We start from the raw sequence: 26729 nt of genomic DNA, 5'->3' as shown, positions 1-26729 counted from the left end.
CTCTTCAGTTTTTGACACGGTCAGGCCTCCACTCCTTCTTGGCAACTTGTCTTTTCAGGGCTTTTGTTCCTCAATCCTTTCCTTGTTCTCAGCATACCTTTCTGGTCATTAATTGAACATTTCTTTCAGGGGACTGTCTTCCTTCCTTCCCATTTCTGCTTGGATCATAGAGGACTCCATTCTAGTTCCCTGCCTTTTCTCCCTTTACACCATTTTTCTAGATGATTTCATAGGCATATAGAGCACTGGACTGGGACTCAATAGACCTGGGTTCCAGTCTAGGCTTGGCCATTGGCCTGCTGGGTGACTTGGGAAAGTCACTTCCCCTCTTTGTGACTTAGTTTCCCCATATGTAAAATCATCATAATAATATGTAATAATCATTATACATCTTCAGCTGCCATCCTTTTTCCAATGTCTCATAAATCTACCTTTTAGCCCCTGAGGTGTCCTCCTGATTCAGTCCTGCATCTTGAACTCTCTCTCTCTCTCTCACATCTCTTCTGGGAGTTTTCAATTGAATTTTAACACAGCTAAAACTAAATTCCTCATCTTTCCGTCCAAACCCTCTCCACTATCCCACTCCATTTCATCACTGTTGACAACACCTCCATCCTCCCTATATCTCAGGCCCATAGCTTTGGGAATCTTTACCTCTTCCCTTTCACTTGCCTTACAGACTGTATCCAAACCCTTAGAACATATCTAAAATCAAACCTTCTCTTTCTAGAACCACAGACAACTGTTATCCCAAATTCCTATCACCTACCTTCTCAATCATCATGACCCCTTCTCTGGCTTTCCTGATACCCAGATCACAGTTATTGAGTATATTCAAAATGATGTTACTAATTAAGTTCAGAATTGAATTATCTGAAGAAAGAGGTGGTCAATGGGACAAACCAATAATTGTATATCTAGTGAAATTCAACATGTATTGCCTCCACTCTGTATTATTCACTTGCCTCTTGGATATGTCCTCTTCTGTTTTAATACTCAAGAAAAAACTTTGTCCTGTAAAAATGGTTTATTTTTAATAAAAAAATAGCAACAATTTTAATAATTTTTTTCCTAGACCAGTTTGCCCATTACTTGACAAAGCTGGATCCTGGGATATAATGAGAGGTCAGTGGATATAAAGGTAGATGACATATGGGGAGAAGAGAAAAATCTGACTGTATCAGGTGAAGGAGAGATTAACATGGATTAGTGAGATGGATGTGTGGGAAAGAATTCCTCAGAAAAGGTTTGGAAATACTCATATAAGCAACCAAGAGCTGTGAGTGCTTTATTCAAACTTCATTTTCATTCTTTTTAATATTTACCCAACACAACTGAGATTTGTATGAGGCAACCTGAAGTCTAAAGAGAGTTAAGTTCTTACACTACAATACTAGACAACTGCTCCAAATTTTGCTCTCAAATTCAAGTTTTCTGTTTATAATGATTAGTTTTAAAGAACTAGTGTGAAAAGCAATAGATGAGTGTTTGGTTTCCAATCAAGTCATGCCAGCTGAAAATACATTTTATTTTTGTCCCTGAAAATAACACTGGCAAAATAAACCCAAAAGAAGTAATAGCCTTTAGCCAACAGGGATATGATAGGAATGCAGACATTTATTTTATTCTGAATGATCTGTTCAAGGATGCTTTTGTAACATTGTGTTAACCTTGTTGGTGATTTTTTCCCTTTTCGGTTCAAAAATATGAAACTAAAGAGTCTCTAGATAGTAACATTCCACAGACGTTTAGATGTGAAGTCTGCAGATGTGCTTGATGTTATAGCTTTGAGCTAGAGAAATAAAATCAAAGAATTAAAAGAGCTAAAATAATTAAGCAAAAATAGTAATAATACATTTGTGTAGTGCAGTTCCTCCCCAAGGATCTCATTACACTTAACGGAATTCAATGAGAGGAACCACTTCATCCATCAATGAAATGCAGTTGAGTTGAAACATAAACTTTGTGAATACTGTATATTCAACACTGCACAGCAGTTTAAGAAAGAAAGTAGGACAGTTTATTGGTCAGCTTAGGACAGGAATAATATAAAATCAATCAAATTGAAATTTAGTATGCCAGGGCTAATGTCCATATCCTTATGAAAAGTGTGATGGGATTTTTAATGACTACATGCTGTTAGAACCTCAGTTTTACATCTCATTGGAAAGATGCATTGAGCTCCATAATATTTGCAATCCAGAAGCTGCAAACAAAAACATAAATTAATCATCACAGGTAAACCTAGGAATATTTCTTCCCATGTTCATGGTCCTAAAACTTTTATAACACTGACCCAAGCCCCAGCCATGCTGGCCAGCTGGCTGACCCCAGCCCTGGGCCGGCCCGAGCAGCCCCAGCCCAAAGTTCTCAAGTAACTACATTAACACATTCTTAAGAGATGGTACAGGAACACACCAATTGCTTGTAAGCTAAGAATGGGATAATGGCTAAAGGATGTTTTGACTGAACTAGCAGTTACAAGGATAAAGATATCTGACGAAGTGGGTATTCACTCACAAGCTCATGCTCTAATACATCGGCTAGTCTATAAGGTGCCACAGGACTCTGCTGCTTTTAAGGATAAAGGTAGTAACTAACCATATCTGGAGCATAATACATAACTTGTTTGTATCAGGGTATGCAAGGAGAAGTCACAGGAGAGGCATCTTTGTCCAAACAAGGGGACAGCAACCTGGTGGGTGGACCGAGTTTGTACCATTGTCATGGACATACATGTGTTAGTATACCTCTAGCTCTGATAGGGCGTTAGTACTCTGCTTTGTCGATGAAACCTGGCCAAGAGGTCAGCTGAATTAACATGCTACACTGTGTGCTAGTGCAGCTGGAATCAGACCTTCATGAACAATAAAATTCCTGCAGCAGCAATGACATTCCACAGCACTGACAACATGACAACTTTACTATTATTTTAAACTGATAAATGATCTGTACAAGGATGCTTTTGTAACATTGTGTTAATCTTGTTGGTGATTTTTTCCCTTTTCAGTTCAAAAATATGAAACTGAAGAGTAGCTAGATAGTAACGTTTAGGTGTGAAGTCTACCTAGCTGTTGCTGTGGGTGTTTTCACAATAATTAAACATATATTATCCCAAGTACAAACACCAGCAAATAATATATTGTGACAGATCCAAACCAGCGGGGTACAGGAGTCTGGTAGAGGGCAAATATACTGGTCACTGGATGAGTAGTTTTCTGTTCCCTGAGTGACCAGAGCAGGGGCTGCACTAAAGTAATCAGGAATTTGCTAGAACCAATTAAGGCAGAAAGGCTGATTAGATCACCTGCAACCAATCAAGGCAGGCTAATCAAGGCACCTGGGTTTAAAAAGGAGCTCTCTCCAGTCAGGGAGGTAAGAGCCAGAGGAGAGGAAGTGTATGTGAGGAGCTGGGAGCAAGAGGTACAAGGAGCTGAGAGTGAGAGGGTGTGCTGCTGGAGGACTAAGGAGTACACGCATTATCAGACACCAGGAGGAAGATCTTGTGGTGAGGATAAAGGTGTTTGGAGGAGGCCATGGGGAAGCAGGCCAGGGAGGTGTAGCTGTCATGCAGCTGTTACAGAAGGCACTATAGACAGCTGCAATCCACAGGGCCCTGGGCTGCAACCCAGAGTAGAAGGTGGGCCCAGGTTCCCCCCAAACCTCCCAACTCCTGATCAGACACAGGAGGAGCTGACCCAGACTGTGGGGAAGATCACTGAGGTGAGCAAATCTGCCAATAAGCGCAGAACCCACCAAGGTAGAGGAGGAACTGTGTCATAATATATTATCGCCACAATTCTTAACAATGTTCATGAACACCACTTATCGCACGTGTTGCCAAGAAGTTGAACCAAATATTTATCACTATATCTCTTTTTTCCATTGCAGTTTTACATCAATTTACATATATTATAATTTCTGAAATATGTAGTACTCTACATTTCTAATATTACAATAATATGTTAACCTTTGATCTAGGGATAAGTCATATATGGGAAAAAGAGTAATTATCTTCACCAACCCATTGACATACATTTGGACCACTGATAGATCAGAAAACTGCATAGAGGAGTACTGGGCATTACTTCATAGCAATGATTAATGCATAATACAGGAAGTGCATTTAACTCTCAAAGGAATGTCAGTCATTCTTCAGCTTGGAACTCATTCACCTCTATTCTCTGTTCACTTTAGTGAAATAATAAAATACTGTTTTTCACCTCCATTTACAACATGAATATTTGCCCTAAACAGATTTGACAATGTCAAGTAAGGGTTAGATTAATGCAGCTGGGAACATTTCCCTTCCAGCTGAAAGCCTGAAGACTAAAATGTACAGTTTTCCATCTGACAAACTGAGTAAATTCTACGTTAATATTGGAAACTCAGATCTATATACCATTATCATCCTTTTTATCTTTTTATCATCTAAATTTAAGTACGGGTTAATACTAGAGCTGAGCAATACATTCACTGAAAAGTTGTGTTTTGTTACTTTTTTTTTGGCAAAAACCAATGAGTTTTAGAGTTTGCAACATGCCTGAGATAACTGGATAACTCATTAAATCTCATGGCAAATTTTTGTGCAAAATATATTTTACTAACTGGATGTTGCGAAGAAGCTAAAAGAGGTGATTTTTGAAAATGTTTTTGCATATGAAAGTGACTCTTAAGGTTCACACCGTCCATATCTCTTTTAATAAATTTGGCCTCAATCCTGCAATTTGTCACGCTTTTCCAGAGTCAAAGAGTATGTTGATACAGCTTAAGCAGTGCACAGGATAGCATATCTGAGCTACTCTGAATCTATCTAATTTGAGCAACAATAGCAGTGAAGACCATGCAGCATGGGCTTTAGAACAGGCTAGTGAGTTGAATACATACCCAGGGTCTGTCCTGGGCATGTGCTACCTGTGATGAAGTTTCTGCTGTGCTGTCTTCATTTCTGTGGTTAGCAGCACTAGCTGGATTCACGCTAGCTCAGGTAGGCTCAGCTGTTTACAGACCTTGCCATGAAGACATACTTTAAGTAAGGTCAGTGGCCTTCATTAGTGTGTACTGCATTGCCTGCATACAGTGAATTGCAGGACTGGGCCCTAGAACATAAACTCTGGGGAAGGCTTTTTCTACATATTGGTACAGTATCAGGGTTTATAGGCACTACTGTAATATAAACTGTAAGTAATAATTTAAAAATGTGATAGCTACAAAATCACAAAACAAAAATAGTAAAAAAATGTGCATTTTCAAAACAAATTTTCCACTAATTCCACTAAATTTTCATTAATTCCTATTTACAAGGGACATGTCTCTGACTACTACTGAACTCTTTCTGGGGAAAAAACAAAAACAGAATAAAAATGCAGGGATTCCTCCAGGACCACTTAAAAAGTGTTGGATAGTTGGGATCTGCAATGTACATCAATGCAAGCACCTAGGGAGCTTTGGTTCTTTGTAGATCACAGACAATGTTGTCAGATTATGAGATGGAAATAACCTATGAGTTCTGAGTACACAGAGCCGAAGATAAAAACAAAATACAATATTGTCACTTTGTAACAGGCTTAATCACACATAACAGTTTGTCCTGTTGAATATGTATGAGATACTGATGACCATGCATGATTGATATCTATGATTCAAAAAATGCAGAAGCTTATCTATATGCAGATTTAGTAGCTAATAGAAAACTACTCATTTTTTTCTCTTCTTGGCAAAGTTCCTGAACAACTGAATGTCAAAACTTAGATCTTTCCTGCAACAATAATTTTGCACTCAAAAACTGATTGTGTGTTCCCTTTAAACATTTTAAATAGAAACTCCTTAAGATAATTACAAGTATATAATATGTACCATACATTGTATCATTTAAAAATATTTAGATAATATGGCACATAATAGGAAAACAAAGTTTTTCTACATTATCTTGCATACTAGTTTAAAGTAATTTAATAAAGCAAATACAGGAATATAGAATTTTAATTTACAGATAGAGGTGCCATGAATTCATTGTAACAATTATTGCTCTGGATATATATATGTGTGTGTGTGAGTGGGGGGCGGGGGGCTTGAAGTTAGCTGGTTTCAAGTCCAAAATTCTTCTTTTATGGACCAAAACACACAGAAATAAATCCGCAGAGCTCTGAACCTTTGTATCACTTTCTGTTGTACAGACACCTCATGGTTTTAAAAAGGTTTAAATGTGGCAATAGAAGACCAGAATTTTTCAGTGCTTTGGATCTTCACTACCCAATCATTCAAAATAGTATGTTTTTTTTTAAAAACCATATCTATGGCCACACTATCCCTCTCACTAGAATAGAAAATGAAAGATGCTTGAAGTGTAATGGAAAAATAATAGTGTGATACAGTTACACCAATACCATCTGTTAATGAAAACAACTTCTGACTGCTCCTGACAATGTGGTCTTCCTAATCATTATGGTATAATGTTGTTGAATAAGACACAATGCAGAGCTAATTTTTGGAATACGTTTTTATAAATATTCACAGGCAAAGAGATGAGCAAGCTTATGACAGAAAAGTGAATAAAGTATGGATCAGGGTGAATTTAAAAAACTCTTAGAGGCACAGTATTAGATCAAATTAGATATCACTGATTGGGGCCCTAGTTCACTAAGTGGCAGGACATGCTACCCCACAATGTTGGGAAAGGTGTGTTTATTTGATTACTGCCTTCAGATCTAAGAGGTCTAAGCCTGTAAACCCATTTTAGATAAATCCTCTGTCAACAGCAATATGAAATTCTTAGTCCTTCCCAAATCAGGCCCTGGCAACAGCATTCAAGTTGAAATAAGTGGAGGATCCTCCAGTTAGCGTAAGTCAGTGTATTGGTGAAGTTAATTCTATGCTGCCTTATATCATCTGAAGGTCTGGTTTAAAGTGCTGAGAACTAGGAAAGACTAACCCTTCTGCTGTCTGTAATGAAGTAGATCTTGGAGGAATTGACAGCATATTTCCACTGCAAGCCTATCCAAGGGGTCTTTCCTGTTGATAAACTGTATAGACCCCTTTGGTTCATTATAAAATACATTCAAGAGACCAGTGTCAGTCAGGTTTATTGCTCTGAGCCAGTAATCATATAGTACATAAAAAAGTCCTATACAATACCAGTTTCTGGGAAGCCACTCATGCAGCATTCTAACATTAACCCTATACAGAAGGTATATTACTAACGCTTTCTTTTAAAACCCTACCTCTTTACAAGTAAAATATATCATCATCTGAAACTAGATTTAACCAATTAGCTTTCTGCTTTGATTTTCTGGTACCATGGTCTATCCCTTATCTTTTTGTTCTAAACACATGCCTTCCTGGTACAAAAGGGTGTGAGGGCACTTCCTATGTCTGTACTAGGGTAGAACAATCATCTGTCTTGTCCACTTCCTTTGGAACAGTCCCACTGGCCTGTGGGAGTAACTCTTTTTCTAATGTTATGGTAAAGCACTCATCAGTCCTGATCTTGACAGCTTCCCTATTAGCTCAAGCCAAAACTTACTTCAATGAATGCAAAGGATTATGAGTGAGCATGAGTGAGCAATGTTATATAAAAATCATAGGCCAGCTTAGGCTGTATAACTGCTATAATATTTATGCTTAATGCTATTTATGCTTAATAGTGTATATAGTGCAGATATGCTTATTATTAATATATGTATATATGGTAGGCAGTATATATTAGTTAATGTCCCCTTCACAAATACAGAAAGACATAAATATCTCCAAGGCTGTAAAGGAGGAAATCAGAGAGGAAGTTTTTCACTCTCAGATCTTAAAGAGAAATGATGAATGGAAGGATACATGATTATTGGTTAAGCTTCCATGTTTGCAGTCCACAGTTCAACTGAAGGTCATAACACTGCTATAAATCTAAAATACCTAAATCAATTTGACATCCAAACAATTTTGCAAGGATAGTCTCAAAGAATTAAGACTATTTAAGTGACTTTCTATTAAAAGCAGATCTAAGCAAAACTTTCCTTTATGTCCCCATGCAAGCAAATCACAAAAGAAATCTTTAGATTCTCTGAGAGCAGTGTCGTATCCATCAGTGAAGATGAATGGTATCTAGCTTGTGCATTGCCCCAAGGGTCTTTACCAGAGTAATGGCAGCACTTGTTCATCTCCTAAGGTCTCTAGGAATAAAACTGCTTATTTACTTAGAGGAGACTGACTGCAGCAGAGGCAGGAAACCCTTAAGACATGTCTCAGTCATGTTATTTGATGACAGCATTTCTGTTTCTAAGTAAACAGTAAAAAGTAATCTATTTTGATGCTCTCTCCCAGTTTAAGCCCCTTGGGATTTAGATTCCTAGTTCTATACTGTCTTTTGCAAATATGGGGATTAAACAACAGGCATAATGTCAACCCCTTCTGTTATCCCCACCTTTCATTCTGACAGGCTGCTGGGATCTCTAGTATCTCAGCTCCATGCATTTCTCAGGCCAGCTTTGTTACAGGGGCCTGCAAAGAAGCATAAAAGACAATGCCCAACTGAGAAGATAATATAAGACTGTCTCAGGGTGCTAGGCTGCATCTAATGATGGAGCTTTCTACCGGAATCCCATTCTTCTAGATGTACTCATGCCAGGAATCTTAGAAACAGATGCTTCAAAATATCAGACTAAAAAATGCCTTTTTCAGAAGTTTTCTTCTAAAGAAGTTGGAGTATCTTGCAGTTAGTAGTTCCCCAATGACACATTTTTGCAATGCCAAATCGTATCAGGTATTGCCAGAAACTGTACCACAGTGTCTTTCTAGACCAAATTATAGGGGAAACAATTCAAATGCACGATCAATCTGGGCATAAGAATAGGGAAGTTTTGTCAGAACAAGAAATACATCCAACAGCCCAACATATTCATAGGATGAAAAATACAATGGCTCATGCCTGGTCCTAGTCAAAGATCTATGGAAGGAAGCCTTGCTGGCCACAGAGTGTTTCTCAAATGGTGTCAATGGTGGTAACAGGTAGACATGTTTACCAGCCCTTGTAGACACAAAACTCCCTCAAATTTCCACATGTCCCCATGCAGAAAGCCACTTGTAAGTTGAGAAATAATTTTCAATCTTATTGACTGTTCCCCAATTTCTGTATTTGTTTACTTCTTCCTCGTACTTCGAAGTGTGCTGGCAAAATAAAGGACAGACCAGATAGATGCCTACTGGGTCATCCCTGCTAAACATGCAAACATGACTTTACTCAACACTGCAGCTCTTAAAATGACTTCTATAAAGGCCCAGGAATGTTGATCAAAATGACACATTTTCAAGGACAGCAGAGAACAGCTTTGTGGTGAAGGATTCTCTGATGACTGTGGTTAGGGATATATGTGGTTAGGGAATCATTCCAGATAGCAGTTTTCCAGTAATGGATTACTGAATTTCTGCTTTCAGGCTGGAAAAAAAATCTGTTAAAAAACCATAGTAACTGGCAATTCCTATTGTAGCACAGAAGATTTTGCTGCAAAATCATCATGTAAACTACACATGAAATAGTCATGCAGAAGTTCAAAGCAGAATTTTTGAAAGCCAATAGCCCATAGTGGAGGAATAATTCTAAGGATTATGAATTCCTCTGGCCAAAATCTACTAAAATTCAGATTAAATATAATCCCATTCCATTTGATATTGTCACAGATGAGATGGGTTTTAAAGTGGAGCATAAACTGAATATGAGTAACAATGTGATGGAGTTGTGAAAAAGACTGATATTTTAATAATTAACAGGAGTGTTATATGTTAGAGATGGGAAATAAATATTCTACTCTACTTATCATTGGTGAGGTCTCAGTTGGAGTATTACATCCAGTTTTGGGATGCCACATTTGAAAAAAAATATGAGGACAAATTGCAGAGAATCCAGTGGAGAGCATAAAAAATGATAAAAGGTTTAGAAAACCTGACCTGGGAGGAAAGGTTAAAATTATTGGGTAGGTTTAGTCTTGAAAAAAAGAAGACTGGGGGTAGAAGGGACCTGAAAACAACCTTCAAATATGTTAAGGGCTGTTATAAAGAGCACACTGATCAATTGTTCTCCATCTCCATTGAAGGTAAGACAAGAAGTAATGGGCTTAATCTGCGGCAAGGGAGATTTAGGTTAGATACTGGGGAAAAAACATCATAGTTATAAAGGGCAGTTACGCACTGGAATAGGCTTCCAAAGGATGGTATAAAATCCCCATCACGGATAGTCTAGGTTTACTCGGTCCTGTCTCAGTGCAGGGGGCTGGATTTGATGACCTCTCAAAGTACCCACCAGCCCTGCATTTCTATTTGTCTAGGAAAAATCTAACAATATGTATTCTTTTCTATCCCAAAAGTACTTTTGTTCAGTGATAGAAGGATTGGAGTGAATACCATCAATATGAAAGCTGCAGGTCCTTTCAAGGCATTTATGTCTTAACATATTCAGGACTTGGGTTAACAGACAATTGAAAGACTTCAACATTGCTGTATTGATATTGATATACATTGATACAGCAACAGTTCTTACAACAGCATCTTGATCACGAGACAAAGCCATCAAACATTAGTGGAAATACTCTTGAGGCTCATAGGAAGTATCTCCCACAAGCAAAAAATAATGTCTTTACCTTCAGAATAAGAAATTATTATATCTGGTTTTTAGGAACAAATGATTCTGTTTATCTGAAGAGTTACAAGACATTATTAGTCCCCACCCATAGGGATTCTCATACACATACGCACATCTATTGGTTTTTCGCTGCCCATAAGTCTGTATGTGTTTGTGTATATATATTGTGTGAGCACATCAATGTTTTATTGGTTTGAAATTAAGGGATAGAGGGTAAGTTACAGCTCCCAAAAAAAAAAAAAAAAGAGAATATGTTCAGGGCTTAAACAGGGGTGTAAAAAAAAAATATACCCAAAGAAGAAAACTTAACGCATGGAAACCATGTTGCAGAGACCCATTCCAGTAGATATCAGATTATAAAAGAAATAATACTTTCCTTTAGAACTTCTCATTTATTGACTAAAACATGTAGTCAATTGGTTGACTATGCTTACGGTTTGTTCTTAAAAATATTCGAGACCAAATAACCAAACTTGGCCAAATTTACTGTTTGAAGACAAAGCAGTACCATATAAAAAAGGGAGACATGGGAAGCGTGTCCCAGAAAGTTCACCTAGCACAGAAAGTGTACTTCAAAGATATGCTTTTCAGCTAGAAGTGTTTATAATATGATTTTACAAGCTACAAAACTCTTCCCACATCACTAAAACCCAACCCATCAGTTTGTAACAGATCCTTAACTTCTTGTTTTGTTCTGCATTTTTCTTATCTCTGTTTTGGACCCTACGGAGTTGGGCACAGAGGTACATCCAAACCTGCGCTAGGACACACCATTCATGTATCTTGTTTGGTCAAGTTTCCCATTTTCTGATGCTGATGCTAACTTAAGTTTTGAAAATTGTTGTGGGATCCTTGACATGGGTGAATGGAATTGTGGAGAGAGCATAATATATTCAGTAAATATAACTTCCCCAATGTGTGCCCATGTGCACACACACTAGATAGATACCATGCACACAGTACACATTAACGTGGCATATTGGCTAACACACAGAATTCTTCACTTCTTATTATTATCTCTTAATATCTTTTCACAATTGAGCTCAATCTCTCCCATACTTCAATATATACTCAGCTTCAGTGATATAATTGAGATATAAAAGGAAAGAGCTAGGCATTAAGGAGATCACACGCAGATGACTTTGCTTGACTAATACGTCTCAGATGTGCAACTGTGTGTGACAAAAGAATGCTGTGTCCTCAAAGGATATATCTGGCATAAAATATGTGATAAAATTCATCTAATGGCTTACACTAATTTGTGTGACCAGTTATACTATCAACTAGGCATTTTAAATCTACATGCAGCCCTTAATCCATGCATGAAATTCCCATTTATATAAATGGGAATTATACTCACAGATGGAGGCCGTTTATGGCTCTTACTTTTTATGGGAATCATTAAAGATTTCTTCTAATGCACCACTACAGATTTGAAGAGAATATGTGTCCTAAGTGATCTGCTGTCTGAGTGGACAAATAATCTTGCCTGAATTCCATAACTTTTTCCAACATTCAATTTGTAATTTCTTCTTTGTCATTGCAGGCTGAACATCCGTAAAAGAGACACTATGGTTCCTGTCCCAAAGAGCTTTCCATCTACTTATTAGACATATATACACAATGTCAAGGGATAATATAAGAAAGATGCCTTGAAGGGGTCATCAAAGAAAGGTGTTAAAAGTTTGAAGAATCAGATTTGAAAAAGAAGGAGGAGGTCACAGTGCAGAAGAAGAGAAAGACTCTTCCATACAAATATAAAAAGGTGAACAGAAAAGAAATGGCACAGTTAGGAAGGAGGTAATGTAAGAGTAAAGTTAAGAGGGAAAGGAAGATATAAGAAAAGAGATGACTTATTGCAGAGGTAAGAAGCTTGTCACAGTACAAGTCCATTCAGGCCACTAGGCTGGAATTCATCTCCAAAATTATGAAAATACTTATTAATCAATGCATCTAATAGAACGTAAGGATTCTAAGGTAAAATTTACCTCATGAATATGGCCAGCACAAGTCCCATATACACCTTTTAAGTCTCAGTTAAGATTTGTTTTGGAGGACTTAAGTACAGCACACTTGTATTCACTTTCTGCACATATGTGCATTTCCCCATTAATGACCATACAATATGACATATATTCTGCCATAATTGTATTTAAAAAAATGATTTTTTTAAGGGGGGAATATTTATAGCCAGTTTTAATATGTTCCCCCATTCTAAAGATGTTTGTTAAAAAACTGAATTTAATTAGCTCACATCATGGAATAATTTTTTTTAAATTATATCACTGTAAGTTGCTTCTGAGATACAAAAGCATTACTAGGCAGGAATAAATAAACTTTCATGAATGTATGCAACTTAAAACATATCAGAAATGACTTTTTTTAAAAAAAACACATCTGTTAGACCTTTTGCATATCATGGACACTAAGTTTTATTTTGGAACTGATTTAGAAACTTGTAAAAGTGGTGTTATAATGGAAGTGCTAAGAAACCTCCACCAAGATCATTTTAAATGGATAGCAGAAGAAACAGTATTATAACAGAGGAATGATTTAACCAAATGTACTGGCCAATTACACACGCAGGCTGCTTTTATTCTTATTTTTATTACAGTCAAAGGTTGCAATACATAGTTTCTAAGAGGTAATTTAGTCTGTATGATGTAAATGGCTTTTCAGGGTGCTTGTGCTATCGCACAATTAATTACATGAATATTTTGTTTGCACAGAATATTTGACAGGCATATCTTCAGTTTTGATCCAGAATTTTAAAAAGAACAGTAATTTATAGCAATTATATCCTTCATAAGGTACTGGAAATGCTGTTTTTGCCCCTGTACAGTTACCAGGGCAAACTGACTTGCAGTGAGAAGACTAAAGATTTAGTACGTAATGAAGTAACATCAGATGACAATCATTTTGAAGGTGACTGTCTTTACAGTAATTTTTATATATATATTTTTTAATATTTTATTTCTGCTTTTGATACTGGTACAAGTGCATTTCAGCTGGAGTTATAATTGGATGTGTTTACTTTAGACACTGTAATCTCTTTAGATAAACGCAAAACCAAGTTCTGTTTAAGTTTAGATATCTACATTTAGAATTTAGCTATATTGGTTTTTAAGTCACTCCACACCATAGTATTTGAGTTATGTAGTGAATAAGTATCCATTTAAAAGCTATTCAGTGAAAGGTCTCTGGCAAGCTGGCAGCTACAAGAAGCAGCACACAACCTGAGCCAGTCACTGATTTAGCACCTTCTCTTTCCTTGTGCTTGTCCTGGTGTCCTACTCTGCCATGAGCCTGTCTTCAAACAGAGCTATGGATGTCAAAAGGGATGTCAGGCTAATATGATTTTGATTTTTAGACTTTTAAGCCTTGGGCTTCATAGTCACCTTTTTGGGGCCCTTATGCACATTACCCCAAATCTGTAAATTCCAATAGGGATTCTTACCACTCCTCTCCTCCAAAGGGCCAGTTTGAACCAGGGGCAGCTCTATGTCTTTTGTCGCCCAAAGCATGGCAGTCAGGGTGCCTTCGGCGGTGTTTCTGCGGGAAGTCCGACAGTAATGCAGATTCAGCGGTAGCTCTGCAGGTGATCTGCTAGTCCCGTGCCTTCGGCGTACCCGCCGCTGAATTGCCGCCAAAGCCGTGGGACCGGCGGACCTCCCACAGAAACGCTGCCAAAGGCTCCCTGACTGTTGCCCTCATGACAACCGGCAGGTCGCCCCCTCCCCCCTGAGCTTGCCACCCCAGGCACACGCTTGCTGCACTGGTGCCTGGAATCGCCCCTGTTTGAACCCCCTGAGCCCATGGAATAAGGGGAAGATGAGTCAGATTCTCCAGTACTGTCAATTCCAACAGGAGTATTGTCCTTATCACCCAATAAGGCATTGCTCCATCTCCCCTCCATGATCACAGACAGTTTCAAGAGCTTTTTACAAATAGTGGAAGAAGAGTTCCAAATCTCCTTTGAGGAAGTCTAGAACTCTGAGCATAAGATCCTGAATATGCTTCAGTTTATGGACTCCAGGCAGGTTGAACCTCAATAAATGAGGCCAAAACTAGAACTGGCAAGGGCTTTATGGCACATACCTGCTACCCACGTTCCTACCCCAAAGAGAACAGAGAAGTGATGTTTTGCACTGGCTATGGAAGCAGAGGTCATGTTCATCCACCCTGCCCCAAAGTCCTTGGTGGTCCCGGTGCTTCATATAATAGCTATGCCACCTGTATCCTTGCATGCTCCTCCTCTCTGAGTATTGCTTTCCAGCAATCCACAGTGGAATACAGATAGCAACCGCACTCAAAGAAAAAAAGGGAAGTTACTGTGACAAAGTTAGGCCCGATGGCTGCACGAGGGTCTGGGAAACCAGATATGTTAGCCCTAGAATGCTAAAGACCCTTTTTCCTACAAGCTGGGAAGAGGTTACTTCAGGTCAATTAGGGACACCCGTGTCCAACTGAGGGCTGCCTGAAACCTATTAAAATCTCTCTCTGGGGTGCGGGGGGGTAGGGTGGTGACAGAGACACTGCTGCATAGCAGGAGGCAACAGAGAGATAGGCTTTTCCAGTGTGAGAGATTGCACTTCTCTCGAAAGGGAGGACACCCAAAACCCAGTGCCTGTTTAGAGGAAGGACTGACACTCCGGGGCCAGGGCCAGGACAACACCTGCCCCACTGAGGGGGCCAGGGAAAGGTATTCCCCCTGTGTTTTGGTGCTTTATAGGACTTGGTCCCCTTTGTTTGGCAGAGGCCTGCCCCTTTGTTTGGCAGAGCAAGAGGAGGGGTGAGGGCACAGGCAAATAGATGCTACTTGCAAGGATTCTCTGATCTTAGGAACACGGAGTGCTTGAGTATCCACAGTGAAATATAGATAGGGACCACCCATCTCAAAGACCACCAGTTACAATAAAGTAAATAACTTTCATTCACAACTTAAAAATAACACTTGGCACTTAGATAGCATTCACTTGAAGATTTCATACTTCTTTGCAAACATTAAATGATTATGCTTCAGAACCCTCCTGTGAGGTGAGAGGTGCTGGATATATTTTGCAAAACAGTAAACTGAGACACACAGAGGTTAAGTAGCTTGCTTGAAGTCACACAAGCAACATTTAGGACTGTGCTGAAGACCAGTATCTGACTTTCACGTAGATCCCATTTAACCTTTCTGTTATGCCTAGAATCTCTCACTAGACTTCTACACAAGTATAGACCTCACTCAGAGTGAGAAACTGGTAGAGGAGAATAAGGCTAGACTATAAACAGAATTAGATCCATTTTTAGAAGGATCCAAAGTAGTTTGGCAACTGATTTTTTTTTAAAAGCCATTTGCTAATAAATATTGGAAAACATAAAAAGTTGAGCCACCCTGAATATTTATGGGTTATACTCTTTGTAACTCTTCAGGGAACTATGATATGCACCCAGTAAGATCGCACTTGGTTGATGCTTAGGACATATCACATTATGTGAATTTTTCCATTTAGTTAAGACCAATGGTACTGAGTTTTTGAGTTGTACCCTCAGAATTAACTCAGTGTTCCATACCCAGAAGACTAGAACACATATATTTAAATACCTATGGAACACCAACATGTCTAGTATTGAGCATGAAAAGCCTGGAGGAAAAATGCATGCACACAATAAAGGTAATGTCTACATTAAATCAATACAGAAAGAAAGAAAATGAATGTATCTAAAATAATTATTTAAAAAAAAATGAAGCCAGTAGAGTAATAAGTATGTCATCATATCTTCATAAAGATAATCTATATTCAGCTTCTTTTAGAAAATTATCTTGGGAATTAGTAGGATAATATCAAAACGTCAGGCTGATAATGCCTTTGGTGGCAATAAAACTTCTATGTCTTCCAGTTAACTGTCCTTGATGTGCTTCATTGAACATATTTCATTTTACTGTCAGTGTTAAATCTGTCTCTAAGCACATTCCATTCCAATAAAATGGTTATAAACTAATTTGTATAATAGAACAATAATTTCTGTGCACATTCAGAAGTATAGTACGTATTTTAATACTATTATACCTGTTGATCTAGAACTTACCTTTCCATTTTTCTTCTCACAGTTCAATAAGTTAATAAACAGTTCAGCAAGTTAATAGGAATCATGCAGGGGAAAATATTGGATTGTCTGGTGATTTATGGCCTAATGACACTTCCAGATGAGTCAGTGAAGGACTTCAGCTGGGACCTGAGTTGGGCTGCTTAGAATAGGATCTCTAATTTTAACGTTTTATTTTGATGAGTAAAAATCTAATATTAAACATAATGCAAATATAATTTTATACTTTACAATAATTTAAGAGATTTAATAAGTAGAGCAGAGGCCCTTTCTTTGTTTACTCCAATATTCTCTCGTTTTAGCACGGCTCTTCAAAATCTGCTTTGAAACAAAAACAAACAGTCTTCAGAGCTCAAATATAAATATAGGGCACTCAGCAAGTCCAAAATGGTTTCTGTAGCCTATACATGGATGAACTTCACACATTCTGCAATGCAATTTCTCATAATAACCATACACCATTTTTGCTTTACAGTAGTAGCACTAGGGTAGTCATTACCTAGGTAGACAGTATACATAAGGCTTCTGGATCTGTTGTTGTTTTTCAGTTGTGGACAATTTTCTGTCACATGTACTTACCATTTAGAAAAAAATATGTTTTGTTTTTGAATGTCATCTAATTTCATGCTTCCATTCAAGCTTATTGTACTTCAAGCTAGAGTCACATAATTTAAACACATTTTAAAAAATTACCCAAAAGATTTAACACCCCTCCCCTCACCTCCTCATGCCCAAAACCATGTTACACATGTAGGAATAAAATACATTGTCCATGCAGTACTTAAAATACCCACTCTTGCATTTCAGACTCCAAACTCATCCAGACAAAGCTCCCATTGAGGCCATTTACTCATTTGTCAGTTGTCAAAATGCCTTTGTTTCTTTTTCACAGTGCTATTCTCCATGGCTATATAAACAACTTTTGCTTCTCTTCCCCCCATCAGAAATCCACATAACACTGGCATAAAATTTATCTGTGCTTTGTATAAGGTTCCAAACTTTTTAATTGCTTATTTCTTGCATTGAACCAAAAGACTTGATGTTATCTGCTTTATTGGCACAGACAAAGCTGATCAGCGACTATTTCAGGGAAAGTAATCTCAGACATGAATAAAATTAGTTTCTTTCAGGGTTGGGACTGGTAGTAGAAACAATAAAGATAATGAACACCATAGTTTATGTACTTCTCTCCACCAATGTGCCTTACAATAAACAAATACAGGGCTTGTCTACACAGGGAAACTCAGGAAAATTAATCCAAATTAACTAAACGTGAATTAAAAGTGGATTATGTAAACTGCATTGAATCCCTGAGTGGACATTCTCATTTATAATTAAAGTGGCCTTCATCTGATTTATCTTAATTCATGGATTAAATTAAACTGAATTAAGGGAACTTTAATTCTGAATGAGCGTGTACACCCAGGGATTTCATGCCGTTTAACTAATCCACTTTTAATTCTCATGTTTAGTTAATTTGGATTAATTTTCCTGAGTTTCCCTTTGTAGACAAGCTCACAGTAACCTTCCTATCCTTGTAGAACAACCTACCCCTCAAATCTTGGCTGACACAGAACATATGGAGCCAAATGTTCAGAAAAGTTGTCAAAACTATGGGCTACGTCCTCAGCCAGTGTAAATCTGCATGGCCATATTGACTTAAATAGAACCATGCTCATTTATTCCATTTGAGGATGTCCCAACATGCGTTATTGGCAAGGGCTAGATGGTGCTCAAACAGCACATTACTCCACCTCTTGGTAAGTGTGAACCCCCTTGTGTTTAGCTGCACTTGCTTATCAATTTTTTATTTACATTTTTTATGTCCTATGGAACATTCAAATAAGCAAATTAATTTCACAATACAAAAAACAAAGATTATAATTTATTTCAGAAGCACAATGTTAAAGAATACAGACATCTAATTATGCTTTTCCATACTACTTTAATGCATCTCATGCTTGCATTTACTGTGATTTTTGTTAGAACTGTCTAATTAGAACTGCCGAAACTGTCCTGACTTCTAGTTGGCAGAAGATGAAGTTCAGTAGTTAAGTGACACAGAATGCTATAGGCACAGTAAATAAAAATCTGAGATATTAACAGTATAAGAAACTATTATCAAGTCCTATTCCCTTTTCATCAGAACTGAATTCCCCTCCAAGGTGATATTTAATTGGTTGCTGACTGACCATAGTGTTATCTCTGAAACTTTGTTATAGGAATTCTGCACATTAATTATGGTTAGTGGGTAAAAAAGATAAATCACAACAAAAACAACATCTTCCATCAAGTACCTTAAATTTGTTCATATTTTCTTCAACTCAGTGTTCATGATAATTTTAAGATATCTATTTTATAATTCTATCTTTATATATTTTATAAATAAAGTATATCTTCTCTTTGACGGGCCTGCCCCACCCCGCACTAGCCACAGCAGCATCAGACCAGTAGCTCTGACTGAGGAAGTCCTGCCCTGGTCGTACTGGGCATGCTCCAAGTGCTCTGGGAGTATAAAAAGAGGAAATTCATCTCAGTCTGGACTGGCGGCTGTAGGAGAAGGACCTACCCGGGAAGCTCCTGCAGAGGACCAGCCACCGCCCTTGAACTCTCTGGGGTCTGAAGCTTCCCCTGGCCAGCACGAAGCCATGCTGCGGGAGAAGCCTGAGGAGGAGACAGACCCGGAGACCTGCAGAGAACCTGGAGACTCGTGGGAGACCCCAATACTCAACTCTGTAGGAAGCAACCTGTGGGGAGTGACAGACTGGTACCTGGCCCCCAGTAAGCCTCAGCGTGTTTCGGTAGGACACCCATACCCGCTGAGCTTGTGGCAAGGTCCTATAGCACTGTTAGAGGCAATCCTATGGACTCCGGCCACTAGAACGTGCTGCCCCAAAACCAGGGGCAATCCTATGGACTCTGGCCACTAGGCTGTGCTACCCTGCAATGAGGGGAGTGAACCTTCACACTCTTTTATGTTAGGACATAGTTTACTTCCAGTTTCTGAAGAACAGTTTAATGAGATGTCTACACTCATCAGAAACTCACAGATTTCTAAACCTCTCTCTTGCACTTCAGACCTGATGGTTTCAGTTCCTGACTTGGTTAAAAATGCTCTTCTTATTATGGTAGTCATTGAACAAGGTCCTTATTATCTAAAGGATGCTATTCGGAGGACTACAGCCCTGAGCCCAAGCCTTATTAACATTGATGAGAGTTTTCCCATCAACTCCAGTGGGCTTTGGATTAGGCCTAATGTTAATTGGAAGTGTCTTGTCTAGAACTGGAAGAAAATGTAACAAAAATGGTTCTAGACAAAAACCCAGTTTATTAAAAAAAATATTTTTCTTTGAAAAGCATTTTCCATGGAAGATTTAAATATATCAAAATATCCATCCTCCCCCCCCAAAATATTTTCTCTGAAAATCAAAACATTCTGATCAAAATGGTTCCATAACATCATTGCAGTTTGGATGCCTTATAATCACATTTTCCTTTATGTATATAGAGGTGGACTTGTAACACACTCTCACCAATGGGTTACACACTCACTCACTCATTCTTGGGACTGGTTCTATTCTTGACTAATCTTAAGAGGTGTTCTAATTGATACCCCTTTCAACAGCCACAATGGTACTCTTCCAGCAGCTGACTTTTTCCCACTGTATAAAGATACTATGACAGTTGGGTCCAGACACACCAACGGGAGAACAAAAAGTTTAACACACAACCCTACATGATATAAGTGGTTAAACCAACTGATTGCACACTATTATTATACTGTAAGAGTATATTGAGTAAGATCTTTTACAAAAGCTTGCAGTGAACTGAATTGACAAGTCATTATGAGGTATGCATAAAATTTGTGGTTATAAACATATGTATGTGCATATATAAAAAATCATGACTATTTGTGGTGCAACTTCAGCCACACCTTACAACAGGGCATCAACACATTCAGGAAGGGAGAGGAACTACTTCTATAACCACACAAGATGTTCATCAAGCATCACACCATTGTCCTGCCCAGGAAAAAAATGATGAGGAACCATCAAAGCAAATGGGAACAGCTTGAAACTGAAAAGATAAATTTAGTCTTTGAAAACTAAGAGAGAAGGGAGTTTCCCCCACTTTCAACATCTATAATGAATGGATGGAAAAAAATAACCAATCCTGCAAAACCTTTTAAAATGGAAGGGCTTTGAAGTGAAATCAATCCAGAACTTATTTTACAATTGTATCAAAGGCAGAAGGCTGTCTGTGAATGATGGATCCTCCCCATGGCTAGAGGGTATGCTGGGAAACCATACAAAGGCAATAGGTAACTTGTATTACAAAAGAGACTTTATCTAATATGGAAGTGTAAAGCCTAAGGTTGCATTTTGTATATATTTTCTGTGTAACTTGTATGTGTTTGCTCTCTCCTACTAGGTCATGGTTGATTCATTTTTTTCCCCTATTAAATAAACCTTTTGTTTATTTTTACCCCAAGCAGGTCTCTGCTTTGCAAACTGTGTGGAATGTGTATGTCAACATGAACTGATAACTGAGAGGCCAATTTCACACTTTTGGGGGTGACAAATAAGAGGAGAACAGTCATGATGCCTAGTATTTAACATCTTGAGGGTGATGGTTTTGGGGAGACTCAGGACTGGAAGAGCTTTTGGGGGTAATTCTGCAAGTTGTAACTAGGCTGATAGAAGCCAGGGTGACACCTTGTGGGCAGGCTAATGGGGTCAGGGATCTGAGCTCTAAGAGCACTGCATTAAGACAGGACAGGTGGTGACACAACCACTTACTGATCTGAGAAATCCCCAAAATGTCACAGATATCATCCTTCTTTTTCTGTGCCTGGGTCTTTGGACAGGAGGTCCCTCACAGTATGAGGTCCTGATACCTTGTCCTGTAGCACACAATAAAAATATCTGACATGTTCAAAAACCCATATTTTTGTTATAGATAAATCTCCCTCAATTATTATCTGAACATACATCTTATTTTATTCCTAACTTGTCACGTGAAATTGCATCATTATTGCCAGCAAGTCCTCTCACAAGTTCTGCCACATAATTAAACAGATACAGTACTGTGAGATAGACAAATTATTGTTAAGTCTAGTGATACATAAAGTGTGAATTAAATATACTCCCAAGTGTTATACTGCTAGAGAAGCTATTCAAACATCTACAGTTTTCAGACTTGCACATAATAAGGTATTCCTAGAACATCTTATCTCTAAGTTAATAAAAATGATGGGAACTTACTTTTCAACTCTCAAGGGAAAAGAAGATTTCAGGACTGCAGGAAAAACAAAAACAAACCAACAAAAAATCCAGCCAAACAAAAAGCTACCTACTCTCCCTTTCACCACACTAGAGATAGTACCTTAAATTTCAGGGTCAGATCTTCAGCTGATGTAAGCTGATATAACGCCACTAATGCCATGGATCTATGCCCATTTACACCATTTGAGGCTCTGGTTTCAGATTTCCATTTCCCCTTGGTCTGCTTCAGACAGAGAGGGAGGATAAAGTAATACCCCCCCCACACCCATGTAGTTTATTGCTTCAGTTAATTTAACTAATTCCCTCCCCCTATACATATCTATCAACATTAAAAGAAAGGAGAGAGCAGTGTTTGAGGTGTCCAGCCATTTAGACTAACAAGTTCTCTCTATATTTACTCATTGTACATAATGTACAGAGTTTACAGCTTTATTTTATGATTATACATAAAGAAATAGAATCCACCATCAAATGGCTTTTCTAGTCCTTTTAACCCTGATTATGACAGAAAGTATATGATCAGAGATGTCAGAATAGAATCAACCTAATAATCTCAGATATTGTCCTGTTTCTACCAAAATACTAGAAAGAATACTGAGAACTATGAACCCTAAGGCTGTATTCCATATCCCAAAGTTCCACATGCCAAACAGCTAGAGTTGATAAGTTCACACAAGCAAACCAATCAAAAGATAAAAATAAACCTGAATTCAGAGTGCATTTGTTATCTCAGGCAGTTCTTCAGAGCAATTGTGAATAAAATGGTGGTGAAGGAAATGAAGAAAGAGCATTTGTGTGTAAAACTTTACACTAACTCTCCGGCAAAGGGAATGAAAGTGTTTTCCAGAACCTTATATCTGAACATAACCCACATCAACTCAGTGTGAGTCTTCTCCCATAACCCTTCTTCTACAAGCCTGTATGGGTTTAAATCCTTGTCAAGACCCTACACTTTCCTACTATCTGCTCATTTGTGTAACAGAGAAATGTATTCTGTTACCACACAACCTCATCCTACTCTTGCTTAAATCTCTTCCCAGTTTTTCCTCTCCTCTTCTTTATTCTGGGAAAGTGATTCACTATATAATAATCAATCACAATTCTACCAATATTTAATAAAATGGAAAAAAAATCCACTTGTGAAGAAATTTAAACATGGAGATGCCCCATGGAAGCCAAATGAACATTGGTGTTGACTTTACTCACTCTCCTTTCTACCTAAACCTTATGTTTTCTTTTCCATGGGAATAAAATCAACTCACATATTTGCGCTAGTTCACAAAGCACTTGCCATATCTTGAAAAATTAAATATATTAAACGAATTACCATCAATGCTCCTAATTACAATTAAAGATTTAACAATACTTTGTCTTCTATTCAATTAAAAGTTGGTTGTGAGATTCAGAAACTTAGCACATGGTTTCAACTTAATTCCAATTCCATGTCACTTTTTAACATTAATTATAATTCAAAAAACCAGAAAATTTCTGTGAAGAAGGAATACTGATGAGTTCTTTTCTGAATCATTGACAACTAATGATACAAAGAGCACAGATATATTTAATCAGACTGATAGGAATGAAAATTATCCCATTTCTTTGTGCTTTCAAATCCTTAGCATTTGGGGCTCTTCATACTTAAACTCATTTTATTTGTCTGATTTGTCCGGATGCCAGAACTGGAATAGAGAAATAGACGAACGACAATAGCTGGATTTATTATATCTGCCAGGCACAGATAATTCTGTCTGTGTATATGTTACTGACAGCTGTGTAGCTGAGTGCAATGAGGATAAAAAAAATTACAGGTTTTTAGCATTATTATATGTTACCAAGGTTTTTGTGGGTTTTTTTCCTGCAGAAGTTTAAACATTTCAGTGTTGTCAATTCAATCTCATTACAGTTTCTAGAATATGAATAGAAAAGACTATCATGTTAAATGGGTGTAGAACACTCATTTACATTTGACTAGAGAGAGCAGCTGACTGGCAATGCATGCTGATGAGCATTTGCTAGCAGAACTAGTCTAAGTAGCTGAATGAGAAATTGGAGTTGGTAATTTAAAACTGAAATTCTATCCCATTTGAGCCACATTCAATCTGTTGTTGGCAGCTATGTAGTTCGTTATACATCATAATGCAATTCTTGTAAAGAAATATTCAGAAAGATTTAGACTTCAGCTGAACCAATACCAACAAATTAAACAACAAGAAAGTCATAGCATTTAATAACAAGCATGTTCATGCTTTACCAAGTAAGGGCATACAAGGTTATGACCCTTGCCTCTGCTGTTTTTCAGAAAGGCATCCTAATGCTGAAGCCCAATACAATAAAAATTCTCAGACACATCCAAACTTTTCAAGCAAATAAGCTCTTCTTGTCTCTCTCTCTACAATGTGCAATTTCTCTGCATTCTCCCCACTGCCCACCCTTCTCCAGCTGCGCAGCAGAATGTACAGGTCAGGGTGTTATTCCAGCCCAATAGAGTCGGGTTCAACAGCCTGTCTCTCAAATATTTTAAAGAAAAGCAATGGGAAAGGAGGTGAATTTTCCAGATATCCTCCAGAGCACTGCTGCCATTTGCAGTATTACATTGGGGTTGAGATGACCCTTCAGGGACTGACAACTGAGACAAATTTTCTATTGAACAAAGTAATAAAAGTAAAATAGATTTTTGGGTGGGGTTTTGTATTGAATAGCATTACTCCTTGGAATGCCTTTCTTTTCCACAATGCCAGAGCAATGAACGCTTAGGCGTACATAACAGGTTAACTTCTCTGATGATGCAAATGGATGCAGCTCCACTGATGTCAGTAGAGTGTGTCCATTTACACCAGCAGACAGTCTGGCCCCCTAAGTGCATATCAGCTGTTATCACACGGTTAATAACACAGGACCCAATTCCTGTCCTCTGCATAAAGTCTCCTTCTCTCTTTAATCTTGGTCAGTAGTCTAGGGTTACAGCATCAACTAAATGTTGATCCCACCCCCGGTCCTTAAGTCCTTGCCCACCTGTCACTATAAGCCTTCCTGCTTAGATATTACTTCTGGAGGCAAGACTAACAGGACCAGAAGCACGAGGTAGCATGTGACACCTTTTAGAACTCCTCCCACCATCTACCACCAATCAGAGTGGGTTTCAGTCCCATAGGTCCTCCTGAAGAGCAGATTTGGCCAATAAGGTCAAGTTCTGGAGTGGGAGGCCAAAACTCCTGATCTCTGGAGCTCAATGGTTCACCAGTCAGCAGCACTGCCCCCAGAAGCCTCACTGCAGTGTGGAAGAGGCTCTTTTATTTCAAGAGCATGTTTTTCAGAAATCATGAAAATGTTGAGAGGAAACATGGCCTCCTTTACCACCACCGTGAGACCTATGGAATTCATTTTAGCTGTGCGGGTGCTCAGTCACCTGAGAAGAAAGCAATACATAAGTGACAGTCCTCAGGATGGTGAGGGACCTTTTGATGGATACGCTGGAACCTGACCCTGAGACCCAAGTGATCATGAGGCAAACTGACAAGTTTGATGGCCTCCCATTGATCACCTCCGTGGAGGAAGATGACCACAGCTTATCAGAATCATTGTTGGACAAGGTGAACAGAGAAGACATTGCTCAGATAAATAGACTCCAAAAGTAGCGGTCACGGAGGTGGGTGTAATAGGATAGGAACCAACCTGAAGTTGTGTAAATATAAAAACAAGAGACTTAGAGCTGTTTCTTTTCTGAAAGACTCTCAACAGCTCAATGACCTTGTTCCATCAGAGAACAAAGATGAATCACGCCCAACTTGCACTCAGCACTGAGACAAATTGTTCAAGAGGACACTAAACATGAAGAGGATGATGGCTATATGGATTGAAGGAGCTTGGTATAGAACCAACTGAGCCTGTACCACATCATAAGTGTAAAAGATTTTTACAGTCTATTGTGACTTTCTGTATATGTCGTCCTTAATCACTGTCTTAGTGAGAAGCTTTTGAAAGATTGTGAAGGCTGTTTTATAGATGCACCAGGGTAACAGCATCATAACTGAGTGAATTGGACTTCAGGGGATGCAAACCACAAGCTCCAGGCCCTGTGTACTGACCAGTGTTTGGAAACCCTATAAAAACACAGTTATTGCCATAGGTTATGAAATACGTCTGTGCTTAACCCAAGAAAATGTAGCACAAGAAGTGACCTTGATAAATGCTGTGCAAAGCACTTGAGACCATAGCAGTGTTTTAAACAAAAATTACAAACCAAAGGATACCCACTTTGTGCATTATATTGACAGCCTGGTTTGCTCAAAAAGTTACAGAACCCTGTCTAGGAAAAAAGACCATTTGTTAGAAATGTAATAGGATTCAGTTAGAGAATGGTGAGGGAACAAACATGACATAAAATAAAACTTGGTATCTGTAAATAAAACTATCTATCTATTGCAAATATATATTGTGGCTATCTGTGTTTCTGTTACAGGGTCTATATGGGCCTCAAATATGAAGAAAGTTTTGATGGGGCATCTTCCCCCGCGCCCAGGGCTGTATGTCTTTTAAATAAAAAATAGTTTGTGAGAATCCAGCTATTGTGTCTTTAAGAAAAGAGACCTATTTATAGCAAAAAAGCTGAAATGCATGTAGTAGAATCCAGGATAAATAAAAACAAAACTAACCCCCTCCTCCCCCACATGTTTAAAATAAAACCAAAATACTTTGTATAAATTAAAACATAGGTGTTTGAGAAGTGTTTG

This window comes from Gopherus evgoodei, chromosome 2 (genome assembly GCF_007399415.2).
Source record: "Gopherus evgoodei ecotype Sinaloan lineage chromosome 2, rGopEvg1_v1.p, whole genome shotgun sequence".
Lineage (NCBI taxonomy): Eukaryota > Metazoa > Chordata > Testudines > Testudinidae > Gopherus > Gopherus evgoodei.
Note: the sequence above shows the minus strand (reverse complement) of the source record.